Source organism: Camellia sinensis, chromosome 1 (assembly GCF_055761805.1).
Source record: "Camellia sinensis isolate YWXY chromosome 1, ASM5576180v1, whole genome shotgun sequence".
Classification (NCBI taxonomy): domain Eukaryota; kingdom Viridiplantae; phylum Streptophyta; class Magnoliopsida; order Ericales; family Theaceae; genus Camellia; species Camellia sinensis.
In genome coordinates, this window is record NC_138961.1 from 23,844,386 (window position 1) to 23,865,803 (window position 21,418).

The 21,418-nt window shown below is 37.2% G+C and overlaps 1 protein-coding gene across 1 annotated transcript in view; it reads right to left on the reverse strand.

Annotated features, from left to right (window-relative positions):
• RBL (Noc2p family) overlaps positions 1 to 21,418 on the reverse strand; it is a 144,162-nt gene that overhangs the window by 62,563 nt on the left and 60,181 nt on the right. The gene's annotated exons all lie outside the window — the stretch shown is intronic.

Sequence of the window (21,418 nt, forward strand, 5' to 3'; positions counted from 1 at the left end):
ACTGAGATGGTTGGTTTCGATATAAATATTAAAAACGTTGATTTGAACATTGAAAATGTTAGTTTATGATTTAGTTTTTTGATTTTTGATTTATCTTGTTCGTATGTTGGGAAGATAAGTTTGTTCGTCATGTTCGGATGATCAGAATTAAACTTTTACACAATATTTGATTATCTATATTTGAACAAAACAATTTTGCTCAAATTATTAAGATTGACCAAATATTAAATGGTCATACATAAAAAAATTAAACATTTTCAGTTAGTTCGGTTAAAATAAATTAAACTTTTATTTATTATTCAGATATAAATATTTTCACACATTAAGTTTTTTCAACTTTGTATTTGTGATGTGACTAATTTGATGAATTTGAAACAACGATGAGAGACTACAGTTCAAGACCGACAATGAAAATCAACACTAGCGAAGATGGAGACCAAATGAAACACTTAGCTAGTGATCTGAAACGACGAGATGACGAGATGAGACACCGGCAAAAATGAAAGATGAGTGAAACCTCTACCAACGATAGAGATCAAAACCGATGAAGATAGTCTCTGTTAATATATGTTCCGAAGATTGTAAGATTTTTATTGTGTGTAGTGATGAAGATGAAGAGTTTTTAATGTATATAATGATATGTATTCAAATAATTAATGATATGTTAATATAAGATTAGTAATGAAAAGTTAAAAGTATGAATTAAGATATTTTTAAATCTTAAAAATTATTTTATGTGTATTAAGTAATGATATATATTGAAAATATTAGTAGTATGTAAATATACTCACCTTTTTACTGAATAAATTTGACAAATTGAATTTTATGTTTTTATCAAGTGTACTCCACAATCAGGTGCAATAGCGAACCCTACTCATTTTAAACATTAGAAGCATTTACTCGGTGCTGCAGCGTGGTGCACGCAACTCGATTAAGGCCAAGTTTGGCTACAAAGAAAAAAGTGTATTTATTTTATCTTTTTATCTTTTTTAGGTCACATCAATCAACATCTCCTCTCTACTTTTTCTACACATAACATAAAAAAAATCAAAAAATACATTTATTTAGTCTTTCCAAACTAGGCCTAATTGATAGAATAAGTGAAACTCACAATTTTATATTTGGTAATAATAGCTACCGAGGACATAATATTTGACATTGGTGGGACATGTGCCACGTCGTACCAAGGGCATAATTTTTTGATTTCTAGGTTTACCAATTTGACAATATGTACAAAAATAGACTATTAATACTAAAGAGCCTCAAAATGTTAATTAATATATATTGGATTAGACAAGACACACCACAAGTTCTAAATATGATAATTAATAAGTCAAAACATGCACTTAGGGAAGATGATAAAGACATGGTGGCCTTTACCAAAATTGAGTTTGGTACCTCAAAATCATCAAATTAGTGACACACATGTCAAAAGAAACAGTACAAACAAATTTTTTTAAGAAAATATATATATATATATATATATATATAACCTAGAAAGTTTATGCCTCAAATGCAAATCAAAAGAACACGGTTACAAATGACTGATCATTAATCCCTAACATAACTGATTCAACATGGTCATCAGTTGTCACAATTAATTTCCACCGATCTAGCATTAACATCAGCAGCACACTCAATAATTAATTACAACTTTAAATGTGTAAATGAAAGCTATTTCAAATACAACTACAAAATTTTCAAATAACATAAACAAAATTTCATTTCCATGACTTGTATAGAGATTAGAAAAAGTGTGTTCGAAAAATTAAATTTTGATGTGCTTTTCTGTCCTTTAGGATCATCTCCTTCACTATTGACACCCCCATTAACACTGTGTTTGATTGGGAGATTTGGGAAGGGATTTAGAAAGGGAAAAAGAAAAGGTGTTTGAAACTATGTTGTACGGAGGCAAAATATCCTCTGCTTTCCGTACTCCTTGGACTTCAAACTTCACGTGACGGCGTCTAACCTGGCAACACAGAGAACGGTGAGCTGTCCAGTGGTGGTGTGCCGGATAGACCCTCCGACGATCAAGTCAGATCACTTGAGGAAGAAGCAAGCTATTCGAGAGAGAGAGGGTGTTTCTGATAGCGCAAGTTGCTTACCTCTAACGTTCATCTTCCTCTCCCATTTCTAGGCTGGCCATGCAGCCTCAAGATTGTGCGCGCACTACCTCTGCTGTCCTTCCCTGGACAAGTGGCAGTGCTCGCCTCTCACCACCTCACGCGTGTAAAGGCCTAGTCCCCCAACCAGTACACGCAGAACTACCCAACGGTATTGACGCGTGCTTGGAGCAGATGTCCTTTCCCTCACGCCATTGGCCCAGGTGGCTCACTTAACCGGAGTACCACGATCGGCCTAGCCCTTGTGGAGAGTTGCCACCACAAGTAGCACAACCGAGCTGTATCTCGCCGACCTATCCCTCGGGAAAGAAACGAAAGTCTGATTCTCATGGCCGAGCTACTCTTGGTCGGTCCATCCTGGTTGATCGGCCGTGAGACGTGCCGGCCTCCCTCCGTCCTACTTTCATTCTTGGTTATACGAAGTCCGTCCACCTCGGCCAACCGGTTAGAGGCATGCCGGTCCTCGCCCAATAATTAGTCTAGCTCGAGCTACTCTTAGATCGGTTGACACACGTCACCGTGTGCCCTGCCAAACGTCTGGTCACAACTCGGTCAGACCTTAGATCGTGCCTGGTCGGCTAACCTCTTCGGTCGTGCAAAACAGGCCGAAGGGCCGCGTCAGGAGAGAAAACAGCTCGGCGCCGTGCAATTTGCCACGACCCGTGTTACCGTAGCTCGGTCGTACTAACCGGTGCAAATCTCCCCTCTCATATGTGAAATGTAAATATATTTTATTCACAATTCACCTAATTTTTCTTTTTCTCTTTTCAAATCCATCCTCAAATCCCCCAACCAAACACAATATAAGTATTTTGCTTGGAAGTCGTCCTCTTTTTCTCTTCATATTCTTACGCTCCATGGAACTGTAGTAAAAATCATTAACTGGTACGGTTATTGCAAAATGAATGGAGAGGTAAAAAGGCCGAGAAAAGTCAGATTTGGCCAAATCAAATGTAGTCCTTTCACAAAGGTGTTTGACGCTTAAAAAAATCTATCGATAAGTCAAATTTGCTTAATGACAACCGAACTCGCTTTCAAACCTTAGCATTATGCATCACCACAATTTCCTTGTCCCAATACAATAATGAAATAGCGCACACAGAAAGTTGGGATTCATAGCAAGTAGAAGGTATACTTCAGTGACGACCAACAATATGCATATCGAAACTGAATTTTATACAACCAATTTGCAGAAGACAACTTTTTGCATTTTAACAATGCCATTAGCCCTCTCCTGGTTGAAAGCAAATTAATTTCATAATTTGAATTCGTCATTTCAAATCATGTCCCTAATACAAGCCATAATCCCTATAATACCACATTTTTGTCCTAAAACAATACATGTTTCACATTTCATTTAACCAAACAAACCCAACCCAAGTGCATTACAAATGTCAAACAATCAAGTCGTCCAATTAGAATTTTTTTTACTCCAGTTGGTTATACTAGCATAGCTTTTGAGTTTAACTCATAGATAATTCAAGAGGTTTTAAATTGTAGATCGTCAAAAAAAAAACAAAAAAAAAAAAAACAAAAGGTTGAAAACAGGCTAGATAAACTGTACCTTTTAATTCCATTAGTGTCTAGATTCCTTGAAGTAGCCTTTTGCATGACACTTTTATAATACTGAGTAAATGAAGCATTGAGACTGATCAATCAAACACTTCACCACGCGCCTCAAATTTTTAGTGGTTGCTATTTCATGAAACCTTCTAAGGCGAATGAGTGGAATAGTTGATAGCTCGGGGAAGGAGATGTGGTAGCGCTACTGAGCAAAGTGCACAGAGAGTTGTTCAACAGTAGAGAAAACACATTCCTCTTGAAAGTTTTGAGATTTTAACCAATGTTTTGGCAGCTGCACTACAGGTGAGTTTGTGGAAATAATTCTTAAAGAACAATGTTGGAACAATCTTCTGTGTAAACAAAATAAATTGAAACAAAACCAAAAAAATAAATAAATAACGTACCGAATTTATTTATCAAACCGAATTAAAAATTAAAAGACCAAGTTGAGTGTGTGACACTCTGTCCTTAAGGCAGATTTGCCTCGTTACGATGCTTATGGTTAAATGGCATCTATCTCCCAAGATACAATGATCTTTACAAATTTGTAGTAGCACTCCAAATAAATTTGTCCGGCAAACTAGAACCTTGTGTTCTATACTCTCTTTAATTTTCTTTGACACTAGAATGAAGAATAAAATCCAAAGGAGAAATATGGACGGCAAAAATGAATTTTTCTGACTGTTTTTTGGATCCCACGACTGCTAGAACAGATCCGAATTTATAGGCAAAAATTCTGTCTCGAACAGGTACATACAGGAAGTGAACAAGTGTAGTTTTGAATGTAAACAAATGCTATTTGAATTCAAACAGATCTGTAAACTATTTCAACAGATTAACTGCTGCAGTTATTTATCTGTTCGAAAACTGTCCAAAACCGAATCTTTTATGGTCTTTTTGAACCTATTGGACATGGACCGAATGAGGAAACAAATTAGGACATAAATTAAATTCAAATTTGAATTTAATTAAATTTTCCCGCAAGTAATTTTTGAAAAAATTCAAAAGAATTTTGTCCAAAAAATTAATACAAGAACCGACCCGACCTACAACCCACACTCGCGCCCACCACGGCCCAACCGGACGGCGGCGACGGCGCGTGTGTGGTGGTTTGAGCTAAGGTTCATTTTGTTCATAACTTCTCCCTTCTACAAACTTGGGGTGCCCCTTGGGGCTCAACCTAAGTATTGTACTCTAGAGCTTATATACATACACAAACTCTCTTAAAGTTTCAATGTGGGACAACCCATTTCAAAGAAACCCACATTTACTTCTTTAATTGTCCATTTCATGAACTCGAAAACGACGTTAACTTCCCATTCACTTATAAATAGTTTTGACGAACCATTTTCACCGTGTGACTTACCATGCAGCAAAGAACACGTCACCTTTGGAGCCCACTCAATTTTGGGCTCAAAGTTGGCCCAAAATAAGCCTTATAAACCAAATTTTCCAATAGTCCCCCACATGAATGGAATTTGACGGAGAGAAAATGCAACAACATGATCTAAATACATAAAGTACAGAAATTGGAAATATTCTGCAAAGGATAGGTAGCTTTTGGCTTTGAACCTTCCCTTGTAAGACACTATCGGATTTACTAACTAACCAGTGAACATGATGTCTTGAACTGTTCAGCCGTTTGTGTAAACCATGACAATAGAACTCACATAGTATATCCCCAGATACAGTTTAGTTCTCACTATTGTGTTCATTTTGGCCCTGAACAACCTGGTCTTTCATGAGTGCTCTAGAGAATTGTAGCCCTTCACAAATCTCATAGAACCGGCCCAGTTCACACTCACATAGGTGATTCTTATAAAGAGTATCCTGCTTTACTACACTAGGTTTACCTAGATATAAGAATCATTAAAAGTATTACTTAACCTAAAACGCTGCAGACATCATTATTTCATCATAGAAATGGATAGAAGTTTGACTCTCCAGTGATCCTTATGAGTCATTCACAACTCGGCTGTCCCTTTGAACCTAGATCTTGGGATCTCCAGTCAACTAGGTTGGGTTGCCGTTGTAGTAACTCTTATTTAATAGGCTTAAGTCCTATTCCCTTCGATGAATTCTCAACTAACTCTCTTGCTAACCCTTTGGTTAGTGGATCCGCTATATTGTCTTTAGACTTCACATATTCAATGGAAATAATTCCATTAGAGAGTAGTGGTCTCACGTTGTTATGTCGACGACGAATATGACGTGACTTACCGTTATACATATGACTCTGTGCTCTACCAATTGCTGGTTGACTATCACAATGTATGCAAATAGCAGGCACCGATTTTGGTCACATTGGAATATCTTCAAGGAAGTGGCGAAGCCATTCTGCCTCTTCCCCTACTTTGTCTAAAGCTATAAATTTTGATTCCATAGTAGACCTAGCAATGCAAGTCTGTTTGGAAGATTTCCAAGATACAGCCGCCCCACCAAGAGTAAAGACATATCCATTGGTGGATTTTGAGTTTCTAATATCCAATATCCAATTTGCATCACAGTATCCTTCAAGTATTGTTGGATGTCTAGTATAATTAAGCCCAATATTACAAGTAAATCGGAGATATCTAAGAACCATTATAATTGCTTTCCAGTGTTCTACTCCTGGGTTACTCGTATATCTACTTAATTTACTTATTGCATAAGCTATATCCGGGCGAGTGCAGTTCATCAAGTACATTAAGCTTCCAATAATTTGGACATACTCTAATTGAGAAATACTTTCTTGTACATTCTAAGAAAGAAACAAATTAATATCCACAGGTGTTCTAGCAAGATGATTATCATCTTTGCTAAATTTGTCAAGTATTTTCTCAATGTAATGAGATTATGACAAAGCATAACCTTCTGATGTTTTGGTAATTTTCATACCAAGAATTACATTAGCAATGCCTATATCTTTCATGTCAAAATGTTTATTCAACATTTTCTTGGTAGTTTTAATCATGTCATTATTACTACTTATGATGAGCATATCATCCACATAAAGACATACAATGACATAACCTTTGTCTTTGTTTTTAATATAAACACATTTGTCACACTCACTAATTTTAAATCCATTTAACATCATTGTCTTGTCAAATTTCTCATACCATTACTTTGGTGCTTGTTTTAAACCATATAATGATTTAACCAATTTACACACTTTCTTTTCTTTTCCTGGAACAGAAAAACCTTCTGGTTGTTTCATATAAATTTCTTCATCTAACTCACCATTTAAGAAAGCAGTTTTCACATCCATTTGATGGATTTCTGGATTGTATAGAGATGCAATGGCAATTAGCATTTTAATAGATGTTATTCTAGTAACCGATGAGTATGTGTCAAAGTAATCTAAACCTTCTTTTTGTCTAAAACCTTTGACCACAAGTCTTGCCTTGTATTTGTCAATTGAACCATCCGCTTTCATTTTTCTTTTGAAAATCCACTAGTACCCAAGAGGTTTACAACCTGGTGGCAAATCCACCAATTTTCAAGTGTGATTTTGCAAAATGGATTCAACTTCACTATTAACAGCTTCTTTCCATAGAGGAGCCTCAGGACTGGACATAACTTCTTTAAAAGTTAAAGGCTCATTTTCTAACAAAAATGTTAGAAAATCTAGACCAAAAGATTTTGAGATTCTAGCACGTTTACTACGCGTAGGTTCCTCTTCATTAACTTGATCTATCTCTTGCTCTTGATCTTAATCATATTCTTGATCCTGACTAGTAATAGCATCATGAGATCTTTTATTGTTACTAGTCTCTTGGCCAGTCTTATTTGGAAATACATGTTCAAAGAAAGATGCATTCTGATATTCAATAATAGTATTTACGTGCATTTCGGAATGTTCTGATTTGTGAATCAAAAATTGACATGCACTACTATTCTTGGCATAACCAATGAAAATCCAATCAATGATTTTAGGACCTATCTTAGTCTTTTTAGGACTAGGAATAGCCACTTTAGCCAAACACCCCACACTTTTAAGTATTTATAGGATGGTACTCTCTTATGCCACATTTTATAAGGCGTTTGATTCATTTTCTTTCGGGGTACTTTATTTAAAATATAATTAACAGAAAGTATTGCTTTCCCCCACAAGTTCTGAGGTAATCCAGAACTTATTAACATTGCATTCATCATTTATTTTAAAGTCCTAGTTTTCCTTTCAGTAATTCCATTTTGCTGAGGTGAGTAAGGAGCGATAATTTGACGAATTATTCCATGTTCTTTACAAAACTCACCAAAAGGTGATTCATATTCACCACCTCTATCACTTCTTAGTCTTTTGATTTTCTTACCAAGTTGATTTTCAACTTCATTCTTATATTGAATAAAAGTTTCCAAAGCTTCATCACTGGTTCGAATTAAATAAACATAACTATATCTAGTATAGTCATGTATAAAAGTGATAAAATACTTTTTCCCACCTCTTGTTTGAATTGATTTAAAATCACAAATGTCACTATGAATTAATTCAAGTGGTTCCGAACTTCTTTCAATTGAATGAAAATGAGTTTTGGACAATTTTGGCTTAACGCAAATTTCACATTTATGATTTGAATCAATGTCAAATTTAGGTAAACATTCCATCTTAGTTAATCTTCGCAAAGATCCATAATTAACATGTCCTAATCTACCATGCCATAAATTTGTAGACTCAAGCAAGTAAGAAGAAGATGTATTTTTATTAATAACTGAGGGTACAACGGTCATTACATTCATCTTGAAAAGGCCATCAGACATGTAACATTTTCCTACATACATCTCATTCTTAGTAAGTACAAATTTATCACTCTCAAACACTAGCCTAAACCTATTCTTGCTCAACAAAGATTCGGAAACAAGATTCTTGCGAATGTCCGGTACATGCAGCACATTGTTGAAAGTGAGTTCCTTTTCAGATGTCATCTTAAGTACAATCTTTCCTTGTCTTTCAACTTTGAAAGTTGAGGAGTTGCCCATAAAAAGTTGTTTACCATTGTCTACTGTAGAATAAGATGTGAACATCTTTTTGTCAGCACAGATATAGCGAGTAGCACCAGTGTCCACCCACCATTCTTTAAGATTTTCGACAAGGTTTTCCTCGGAAACAACTGTAGAAAGATTGATGTCATCTACACCATTGGAAATATTGTTAATTTCGGTCATATGGGCTTGAGCAGGCTTCTTGCTTGTTCTTCTTTTACTTTTGCTTTTACCTTTGCTCCGACAATCTTTGGCTCGATATCCCTCTTTGTCACAGATGTAACACTTGCCATTAAACTTGTACTTTTTAATTTCCTCTCCTTTAGAACCTAGTGATGAACTTTCTCCAGAAAATTTTCATTTCTTTGCTTTTGGAGCATGTTCCACCACATTTGCCTTAGACTCCATAGGATGCTTACCAGCCCGCTTTTTAGAATTGCAGTTCTCCTTCTCAATCCTCAAACGCATAATTAATTCTTCTAAAGACATTTCTTTGCGCTTGTGTTTGAGGTAATTTTTGAATTCCTTCCAGCCTTATGGTAATTTCTCAATTAAGGCTGCAACTTGGAAGGATTCACTAAGAGACATGCCTTCTGCGTGAATGTCATGCAGAATGAGTTGGAGATCTTGAACTTGGCTGATCACAGTTTTAGAATAAACCATTACAAAGTTCAGGAATTCACCAACCACAAATTTCTTTGAGTCGTCATCTTCCGTTTTGTATTTTTTCTCCAAAGACTCCCAAAGTTCCTTTGCTTTCTTGATAGGACTGTAAACGCTGTATAATGTGTTGTCAAGTCCGTTCAAGATATAGTTCCGGCAAAGGAAATCAGCATGTTTCCAGGCATCAACTGCAGCAACCACTTGCCGATCGGTTTCATCCTCTTTCAAAATAGGAGCATCCTCAAGGAGAAAACGAGCCAAGTTCAAAGTTGTAAGATAGAATAAAATTTTCTGTTGCCATCTTTTAAAATCAGTTCCAGAGAACTTCTTTGGCTTCTCACCGTGATTTACTGATACTGTCACAATAGGAGAGGGTGTTGGCCCAATTGCAGCCACTACATTAGTACTTGTTTAAGCATTTGTTTCAGTAGTCATGAATTCTAAATTATAAAACAAAATTATAATTAGAATTTATACTACACAGAAAATTAATCCAAATTCACATAATTAAATTCTGTAAAAATAAAAGAAACAAGAATATAACTTTTATTTTTCAATTAATTTGGAAATAAAATAAAATTTTATTTAATCAAATTAATTCCACACAGAAAATTAAATTTCTGTAACACTTCAATAATTAAAAAAAAAAACTAAAACATAATTTTTTAATTAATGAACACTCAGAAATAAATTAAGAAAACCAAAATTAATTTCTAACAAAATTCCACAAGTAAATATTTTGAATTGTTCATGGCACCAGTACATTACTACTAGCTGTCAAAGAAAATAGACAGTATATTACTACTATCTGTCAAATAATATATTATTACTATTTGTTTTCCAACCAAAATATTATTTTGTAAAATCACAGAAAATAATTTCTGTAAGAAGAAGAAAGAAGAAAGGAAATAAACAAAAAATTCTGTAAACAAAATAATTCGAATCTGTCTTAAGATTGTTGGAACAATCTTCTGTGTAAATAAAATAAATTGAAACAAAACCAAACAAATAAATAAATGACGTACCGAATTTATTTATCGAACCGAATTAAAAATTAAAAGACCAAGTCGAGTGTGTGACACTCTATCCTTAAGACAGATTCGCCCCTCTACGGTGCTTATAGTTAAGTGGCATTTATCTCCCAGGACACAATGATCTTCACAAATTTGTAGTAGCACTTCAAATAAATTTGTCTGGCGAACTAGAACCTTGTATTCTATACTCTCTTTAATTTTCTCTAACACTAGAATGAAGAATAAAATCCAAAAGAAAAATATAGACTACAAAAATGAATTTTTCTGACTATTTTTTGGATCCCAAGACTGCTAGAGCAGATATGAATTTATAGGCAAAAATTCTGTCCTGAATAGGTACATACAAAAAGTGAACAGGTGTAGTTTTGAATTTGAACAGATGCTGTTTGAATTCAAACAAATCTGCAAACTGTTTCAACAGATTAACTGCTGTAGTTATTTATCTATTCAAAAACTGTCCAAAACCAAAGTTGTTATGGTCTTTTTGAACTTGTTGAACATGGATCGAATGAGGAAAGAAATTAAATTTGAATTTGAATTTAATTAAATTTTCCCATAAGTAATTTTTGAAAAAATTAATACAAGAACCGACCCACACCGCGCCCGGCCCGGCCCGCCGGACGGCGGCGGGCTCGCTCGTGTGTGGTGGTTTGGGCTAAGGTTCATTTTGTCCATAGTTTCTCCCTTCTACAAACTTGGGGTGCCCCTTGGGGCCCAACCCAAGTATTGTACTCTAGAGCTTATATACATACACAAGCTCTCTTAAAGTTTCAATGTGGGACAATCTATTTCAAGGAAACTCACATCTACTTCTTTAATTGTCCATTCCACGAACCCGAAACAACGTCAACTTTCCATTCACTCATAAATGGTTTTGACGTGCCGTCTTCACCGTGTGACTTGCCATGCGGCAAGCAACACGTCACCTTTTCGAACCCACCTCAAATGACGTTTAGGGCCCACTCAAATTTGGGCTCAAAGTTGGCCCAAAATAAGCCTTATAAACCAAATTTTCCAACAAACAATATATCCTGACCTTCAATACTGATGAAAAGCTGATGGCTTTTCCTGGTTTTCCACCTTCCTCGCCCATTTTGTATTCTAAAACATCTAAGACTAATGCTGCGACAGGGATGAAAATCCCACTCGAATTGGAGAAATGATTTAGCTGCTGAACACACTTTAATCTTAAAGGGAAATATCTTGGTCCAGGAAACAGGCAAGCCACTTCATTTATGAGCTGGATGATCACATAAAACACATTATGAAGATCATAATCGCATATATTGGCTGATATAAACATAACCCAGTTCTTATGATGACCATAATAAGGTCCATTTCATATCAACATTTACAAAATTGTAACAAGACGAGTTTAGACAAAGCTAACATTGTTACAACAACAGATCTGTTTGACACCAAGGGTGAAAGCAAGCAAGGCAAGGCATGCTCACGAGTCTGGCCATTATTGGAAATCCTAGCTTCAAAACCTCCAAATAGCCCTAGAATAGAAATAAAAATGGGCATATACTCCAGTCTTTCAACATCTCATGTACATTTGATATTCAGATTGCTCATCACTTATTACAAATGGTGCAATTATCAAAAACAATATTTTACAATCGTGTCTCTGTTTTAGCATTGTTAGAAATGGTTTTTGAAAAAATCAGGAAAAATATATTTTTTTCTAAACTTCGGGCTAATTTTTAGATGGACCCATGCGCCGAATTTCGGGGGTTCTATGCCGCATTGTGATTCACGTGATATATTTGGTTACTCAAACCCATTATTGAGTGAATGGAAAATTGAAACCAAAGAAAGCTCCATGGAAATGGTATTTTTGGTGAAATTTCTTAAAGGTTTGAATAAAGGCTTGTCCCATATTGATTTGGTAGAAAATTTTGAATGGGTTTATAAGGCATGAAATTGGAACTTGGGGTAGGCCCCAAGGGGTACCCAAGTTTTGTAGAGAGGGAGGTTATAGGCAAAATGGGCTAGACTCATTGGACCCAAAAATTACCCCGCACCGCCGGCCGTCCATTCGGGCAGGCTGGGCGTGGGTGCGTGATATAAGGTTGGGTTAGGCTTGTCCGGCAAAAAACATTTGATTTTATTTTTGGTAAAATAAAATCTACCTTCAATTTTTAAATTCAAATTCTGTACAGTTTAATTCAAATCTGTCCAGTTCATATTCTGTACAGTTTGAATTCAAATCTGTCCAACAGATCCGAATCTGTTCAAACCCAAAACAATTTATCTGTTTGAAAATCAAACCAGATCTGTCCGAACTAGTATCATACATGTTCATTCAAATCTGTACAACCACTACTCCATCTATAAATAGGCAGCTCTCATTTGATGTTTTCACTTCAATTTTCGTTATTGTCTGCTGCAATTCATCTCTGCATTTTGCTGCATTAATTCCATTAATTTTTTATGAGAAAGAGTGTATACACTAAGTGTGTTCGTTGTGTGAATAAATTGTAGTGCTGCTTTTATTCGTTGTTAATCATTTTATCCTGGGAGATAGACGTCCCTAAATCTAAAAGTATCGCGGAGAGGACGAATCTGTCTTAAGGACACAGTGTTAAACACTGGACTTGATCAAAAATTTGTTTAAGAAATTAATCAAGTAAGTTGTTAAATTATTTTCTGTTTTATTATTATTTATTTAAATGAGATTTTGATTTTGTTTTTGTAACAAAATAAAAATCTGTTTTTATTTATTTATTTTTATTTTTTAGTTTGATTTTTGTAATCAAACTATCTCTATCCTTTCTTATACTTCTTTTGTATTCCGTTTGTTGTTTAGTGCACAAACAAAATTTATTTCATTAAATACAGTAAAGATTGTCTAACAATCTTAAGACAGATTTGAATTTTTTTTTGGTATCTTCACTGTATTTAATTTTTTGTGATTTCACAAAGTGATATTCTGGTTAGAAAATACAAATAGTAGTAATATACGGTTTGAAAAATAGTAGTAATATACTGTTTATTTTCTTTGACAACTAGTACTAATATACTGGTGTCATTAACAGTTGCAGAATATTAATTTGTGTTACAGAAAATTATTGTGGTATTTTATTTTTCTAGTTTTAGTAACAAGGAAAAATAAAATTATTTTGTGTAATAATTTATTTTCTAGTTTTAGTAACTAGAAATTAATTTGTGTTTTGGTTTTTTTTTTTTTTTCCCTGATTTTTGTAATTAGATATTATGGCTACTGCAACTGAAACTGCAACTGGAAGTGGTATTCCAATTGTTACACCGACTCCGGTCCATGTCCAGAACCATGTTTAAGTTCCAATAAATCATGGAGAAAAACCAAAAAAGTTTAATGGTACTGAGTTTAAGAGATGGCAGCAGAAAATACTGTTTTATCTTACAACTCTAAATGTGGCCCGGTTTTTCCGTGAAGAGGCTCCAGCACTTAAAGAGGGTGAAAGTGATCGGCAAGTTGTTGTCGCTGTAGACGCTTGGAAACATTCTGATTTTCTGTGCAGAAACTACATCCTCAATGACCTTGACAACATGCTGTATAATGTTTACAGCTCTCTGAAAACAGCAAAAGAATTATGGGATTCTTTGGAGAAAAAATACAAGGCAGAGGATTCTGGCACAAATAAATTTGTTGTCGGTAAATTTCTTGACTTCGTTATGGTAGACTCCCAAACGGTAATTTCTCAAGTTCAAAATTTTCAAATAATTTTGCATAATATTCATTCTGAAGGTATACCTCTTAGCGAGTCTTTCCAAGTCGCTGCTTTAGTGAAAAAATTACCGCCGACTTGGAAAGATTTCAAAAATTATTTAAAACACAAACGCAAGGAGATGACCATAGATGAATTGATTGTAAGATTCAGAATTGAGGAAGATAACCGAAAGGCTGAAAAGATGAATGGTAAAAATCCCATTGAGTCTAAGGCTATTGTGGTTGAACAAGTGCACCAACCACATAAAACAAAGAGGAAGTTTCCTGGAGATGGTCATAAATAAGGCGACAACAATGGCAATAAAAAGTACAAAGGTAAATGCTATAACTGTGGCAAGACCAGACATCGAGCTTCTAATTGTCGCCGCCCTAAGAAAGATTGCAGAAGTACAAGCAAGAAGACTGTAACAACCCTCATACTGTTTACTGATTAAGGACTGATTGATTACCGATAATCACCGATTACTGTTAAACGAAACGGATAATGACTGATAACTGACTGATAATTGAACTGATTAAAAGTACTGAACTGACTGACTGAAACTGGAAGCTGAATTGATTGAGTATATGTTAGTTAATTGCATTCTATCTGTTTGATTGTCTGATTATCTGTTCATGTTTATATGTTTAAACTGCTAATTGAAGGCCTTATCGGCGGCCGAATTAGAAACCGATTGATGTTCCGTGACCCTCATAATTAATGTGATTTTATAGTATATTTATCTGAAAACTGATTAGGTATGATTAAATTAGATTAAAATAAGCCAATTAAAGAGTTTGTCATATTTACCATTTTGCCACTATCTCATATACACACACTTGAGCCTTATACTTGAATCAAAACATATTTTGATCAGCCATTTTTTCTTGCCTCAACCGACCTTAGAGAGAGAGAGAGACTTGAGGAGTTGGTTTTCATCTTGCATTGCTTGGAACTTGGTAGAATTGCTTGGTAATTGAAGTGTATTTGCATATTTGAGCTCCCTCACTCCTAATTCTACAAGACTAAGGTAGGACATCCATCTTCTTGTTGCTGTTCTTGAGTTCATTCTTGCATGATTCATGTTAATTTGTAGAGCTAAGTCATGATTTGGTTCATTAATGATGGATTGAAGATCATTTCTTGCATGCATGTTGGTATTGTTGCATTTTGAGGTTGATTACATGGACATTAGTGCATGCATGCTCATATTGTTGTTATAGACCATGTTTCCAACTGGTTTGAAAAGAAATGAGCTCATTTGATCAAGCTTTGGAGCTTTAATTTGGTTTAAAACTCATACATGACATGTTTGAATGTTGTTCTTGAAAATGGGTTTGAATGTGGTTTTAATTGACTCACCTTTGGGGCTTGAATTCATAAATTGAGCTTTGAAACTTGTTATACATTGAATTTAATGATGTTTTCCAGAATTTGGGCCCAAGAGGTCGAGTTTGGAGTGGTTGAATGCTTGGTTTGAGCTTGGGAGGCAGATCTGGAAATTCCAGATTTGGCTTCCTCGCTCGAGCGAAGGATTCCCCGCTCGAGCGAGCACCTTTGTCCAGGGCTCCGCTCGAGCGACCATCGAGCGACGATCGCGCGTAAAATTTCAGCATCCAGTACTTTTACTGTTTTGCAGACCGCTCGAGCGAAGGATTCCTCGCTCGAGCGAAGCCTTTGATTTTGGACTTACGCTCGAGCGTAGAAAGTCTCGCTCGAGCGAGGCTCCTATTTTCAGCAAACTTTGCGAAATGTTTTCTAAGTGTATTTTTGCATCCTCATCCCATCCTAGGCATTCTTAGGCCTAGTTTAAGACATTTAGATGAGGATATCGTTGTAGAACACACCAAGGCAAATTAGGGATTAAGTTATGAGATTTCCCAACTGTGTAGCTTAGTGTGTTCAACCTGTGAACTGTGTAGGGTTGGCAACTGGGGAGACACGCTCTAGCATACTGTAGCCCAGAACTCTGTGAGTAACAATTGTGTAAAGATATGTTCAACTGATTATCTTTCGAATACTGAACTGAACTGTTTACTGAACTGGTATTATTTACTGAATGAATGTATGTCCTTTATTTCTGAACTGTACTGTGGCATCCTTAGTACTTACTGTTTACTGTCACTGTTACTGCGACAGAATTCTCTGTCGGTTCCCTCGTGGAGCCACTACTGTCTACTGACTGATGGCCATCATTACTGTTCGGTCTTTTAAGACCTACTGTTACTGTTATGCTAATGGATGTACCACATATGACTGTTTACTGTACTGAATAACTGAAATACTGATTGAATTGAACTGTTTTCATTACTGTAAGGACATTCATTCTAAACCCCTTTACGCTTTATGTTATTCACTGGGCTTTAGCTCACTGCTCATATATATATGTAGGTGTACAGGCACCAGATCGGAGCTAGGAGCGTCAGGGTAACTCCAGTTTTGTCAAGCCAGCCTTTGTGCCTCACTGCGAGGTTCCGAGCCTATTTGCTAAGGCTTAGGGGTGTTTTAAGAATTCCCCCTTCTGTACTGCTTCACTGTTTTGTATAGACTGACTGTTCACTGTACTGCTATCTAGGGTAGAGTCCCTAGTTGGAATGAATGTAAATATTGTGCATACTGTTCTGTACTGTTTATGTATAAATGTATGAAAAATCTTTTTGGCATACAGACTGTCACAGCTCATTGGACATTGTTTAATTACTGTATTGGCTTCCGCCAAGCCCTGTACTCTGTTTTACTGTATTACTGTTAAGCAGGCCTTCGGTAATCTCGGATTACTGGCCGGTTACGGTGCTAAACCCATAGGGCCGGGTTTGGGTCGTGACAGAGTGGTATCAGAGCGATACTTACCACGAGTTATACCGCACACACGTGTCCAAATGAGCTATAGGGTGTCCTAGAAAAGTGATTAGGGCATCTCATGAGCATGATAAGTGTGTGGTTATGTTATGACTGAATGCATGCTAATGTGGTAAACTGTTAAACAAATGACTGCTTATGTTTAAAACTGTTATAACTGCTTATAGTGAAATGGACAATGCAAATGAACCTGAGTCCTCGTCTACCGAGGCAAGAATGGAAAGAATGATAGAACTGATAACTGCTAGACTTGAACAACAACAGAACCAACCGCCCCCACCTCCTCCTCCTCCGGTACAGCCGGAACTTAATGCGAATGTGAATGATGGGGACATAATTGCTTTGACCCAGAAGTTCAGCAAAATGAAACCGCCATCCTTTCAGGGAGGCCTTGAACCGTTAAAAGCTGAAGCTTGGGTACTTGAAACAGAAAAATTGTTTGAAATGTTTCCGTGCTCGGAAGCGAATAAGGTATTGTTAGCTACCTTCACCCTGCAAGAAGAGGCTAGAAGGTGGTGGATGTTAATCCGTGATACAAATACTGTTATGACTTGGGCTCAGTTCAAGGAGTCCTTCTTTGAAAAGTATTTCCCTCAGTGTGTTAGGGATAGGAAAGTGACTGAATTCGAACAGCTGAAGCAGGGCACCACGTCGGTTGCGGAATATGAAACAAAATTTACTGAACTTGCCAGATATGCACCACACATGGTGGATACCGAATATAAGAAGGCCAGAAAATTTGAAGGCGGCCTTAATGTGGCAATACTTGACCGGATAAATGTTTTGAAATTACCGACTTTTGTGGGTGTTCTCGACCGGGCGTTGATGGCCGAGTCGAACATTGCAGCAGTGAAACAATCTGAAACACCAACAACTGAATGGCATGGAAAAAGGCAGGGTTTCAAATTTAAGAAAGGCAAGCACAACCCAGCCAACAAGAAACAGAATACGGGGACGATGATTAGCCCCAGCCAAGGGAGTGGATTCATACCACCCTGTTCTGAATGTGGCAAGAAGCACAAAGGGGTTTGCTACAGAATATCTGGAGCCTGTTACAGGTGTGGCAAGGTGGGCCACATGGTTAAAGACTGCCCCTCTGCTCCACAAGCCAGTGGTAAAGCTGCACCGAGCGCAGCAGCATCAACTGTAGCACCAAAGCCTAACCCCAGAGCTACCAGGAAAGAGCCTGTGAGGCAAGGCCGAGTGTTCGCACTAGTACCGGGAGATGTGCAGAATACCGAGACCGTTGTGTCAGGTATTCTCTCTATCTGTACTCAAAATGCATATGTATTGATTGATTCGGGGTCTACGCATTCTTATGTATCGCATGCTTTCTCACGGAAATTGAATAGACCCTTAGAACCTATGAACTATCTGCTAGCCGTATCATCACCCGTAGGGGGATCCATGACATGTGCTTATATGTACCCCGCATGTGAAATCATTGTTGGGGATATGCATCTGTTTATTGATTTACTGCCATTGAACATTGATCATTTTGACGTAATATTGGGGATGGATTGGTTACAAAAATATCATGCCACTATTGACTGTGTGACCAAGCAAGTTGTTTTCCGTCCACCTGGTCTGCCTGAATTTGTGTTTAATGGGAGTGGAGTAGTACCTCCTCCGTATTTGATTTCATCTGTGAAGGCTGTTAAACTGATTAGGAAGGGCTGTAAAGGATATCTGTGTTCTGTACTGACTGTGTCTACTGACGATAGTATTAAAACTGATGTGAATTGTATTCCTATAGTCAGAGAATTCCCAGATGTTTTTCCAGATAATCTTCCAAGAGATTTGACTGACAGGGAGATTGAATTTACCGTTGATGTGATTCCCGGAACACAACCAGTTTCTAAAGCTCCATACAGAATGGCTCCAACTGAACTGAAAGAATTGAAAGTACAACTGCAGGAACTGCTGGATAAGAAGTTTATCAGACCTAGCACTTCGCCATGGGGTGCTCCTGTTTTGTTCGTCAAGAAGAAAGATGGCTCACTGAGACTGTGCATTGACTACCGTGAACTGAATAAGGTAACTGTAAAGAATAAATACCCATTACCGCGTATTGATGATTTATTTGATCAGTTACAGGGTGCACAAGTATTTTCCAAAATCGATCTCAGATCGGGGTATCATCAACTGAAGGTTAAACCAGAAGACATTGATAAAACTGCTTTTAGAACAAGGTATGGACATTATGAATTTCTAGTTATGCCTTTTGGAGTCACGAACGCACCAGCTGCTTTTATGGACCTCATGAACAGAATTTTTAAACCGTACCTTGATGACTTTATTGTTGTATTCATCGATGACATATTAATTTACTCCAAAAGTGTAGAACAGCATGAACATCATCTGAGACTTGCCCTACAAACCTTAAGAGAACAGAAACTGTATGCTAAACTGTCTAAATGTGAATTTTGGCTTGACCATGTTATGTTTTTGGGGCATGTTGTTAGCAAAGATGGAATTTCTGTTGATCCACAGAAAATTGAAGCTGTAGTGAACTGGCCTAGACCAACAAATGTGACTGAAGTCCGAAGCTTTTTGGGATTGGCTGGATATTACAGAAGATTTGTCAAAGATTTCTCCAAAATTGCCCTACCATTGACTCAGTTAACACAAAAGGGGACATCATTTGACTGGACTGACCAAAGAGAATCTGCTTTCCAGGAGTTGAAAACTCGATTAGTGACTGCACCAGTTTTGACCTTACCTACAGGTACGGATGGTTATACTGTATTTAGTGATGCTTCTCATAAGGGTTTGGGGTGTGTTTTAATGCAGAATGGGAGAGTTATTGCCTATGCTTCCCGACAACTGAGACCGCATGAAAAGAACTACCCGACCCATGATCTGGAACTTGCTGCAGTAGTATTTGCACTAAAAATCTGGCGTCACTATCTGTACGGGGTGACATGTGAAGTATATACCGACCACAAGAGTTTAAAATATTTCTTCACACAGAAAGAACTGAACATGAGACAGCGGAGATGGCTAGAACTGATTAAAGACTATGACCTGCAGATTTTGTACCATCCGGGAAAAGCCAATACCGTTGCCGATGCATTGAGCCGGAAATCGATTGGAAACTTAGCCTGTTTGCTTACAGGACAGAAAGAGTTGCTATGTGACCTTGAAAAATTTGAAATTGAAATTGTTTTGAGAGACCAAGGTGGAACCTTAGCTGCTATTTCTGCCCGACCGGCACTGATTGAAGAAATTAAAGAGAAACAGCAACTGGATGACTTCTTGAAGAAGATCATCGAAGAAAGAGAATCTAAACCGAGACCGGGATTCAAATTTGAGAATAATGTACTGAAATTTCAAGAAAGACTGTGTGTACCAAATGATACTGAACTGAAAAGAAGAGTTCTGCAAGAAGGCCACAATTCGAAATTGTCTATCCATCCCGGGAATACGAAAATGTACCAAGATCTGAAACAGAATTTCTGGTGGCCGGGAATGAAGAAAGAAATTGCTGATTTTGTATCCAAATGTCTTCATTGCCAACAGGTCAAAGCTGAACATCAGCGACCTGCCGGATTATTGCAACTCCTACCCATACCAGAGTGGAAATGGGAGCATATCACGATGGATTTTATCGTCGGATTACCTCGCTCCAGAAAAGGTATGGATTCAATTTGGGTTATTGTTGATAGACTGACTAAATCTGCTCACTTCTTACCTGTCAAGACAATTTATAATGCGGATAAATTGGCCGTGATTTATATTGATGAGATTGTGAGACTGCATGGAGTGCCTGTGTCTATTGTTTCTGACAGGGATTCGAAGTTTACATCGAGGTTTTGGCAAAGCCTACAGACTGCATTGGGTACTGAATTAAGACTGAGTAGTGCCTATCATCCTCAGACAGATGGCCAATCGGAAAGGACCATCCAAACTCTGGAGGATTTACTGAGAATGTGTGTCCTTGATTTTCAGGGAAACTGGGAAAGCCATTTGCCCTTAGCTGAATTCGCCTACAACAACAGCTACCATTCGAGTATAGGTATGGCGCCTTTCGAGGCATTGTATGGCAGGAAGTGTAGATCTCCAATCTGCTGGGCAGAAGTTGGAGATGGGCCGTTGCTTGGGCCCGAGATTGTGTATGAAACGACTGAGAAAGTGAAACTGATACAACAGAGACTGAAAACTGCGCAGAGCAGACAGAAGAGTTATGCTGATGTCAGAAGACGGGACAGAGAGTACGAAGTGGGTGATCACGTTTTTGTGAAAGTGACACCGATGAAAGGCCAGACTCGTTTTGGAGTCAAAGGCAAGTTAGCGCCGAGATATGTCGGACCGTATGAGATTATTGAGAAAATCAATCCGGTGGCGTATCAAGTTGCGCTCCCTCCTGAAATGGAACACATGCATAATGTTTTCCACATTTCTATGTTAAGAGATTATCTCCGGGATCCTTTCCATGTGATTGAGCCTGCTCGGATAGTGTTAAGTGATGACTACACTTACGAGGAACGGCCTATACAGATTGTAAACCGACGGA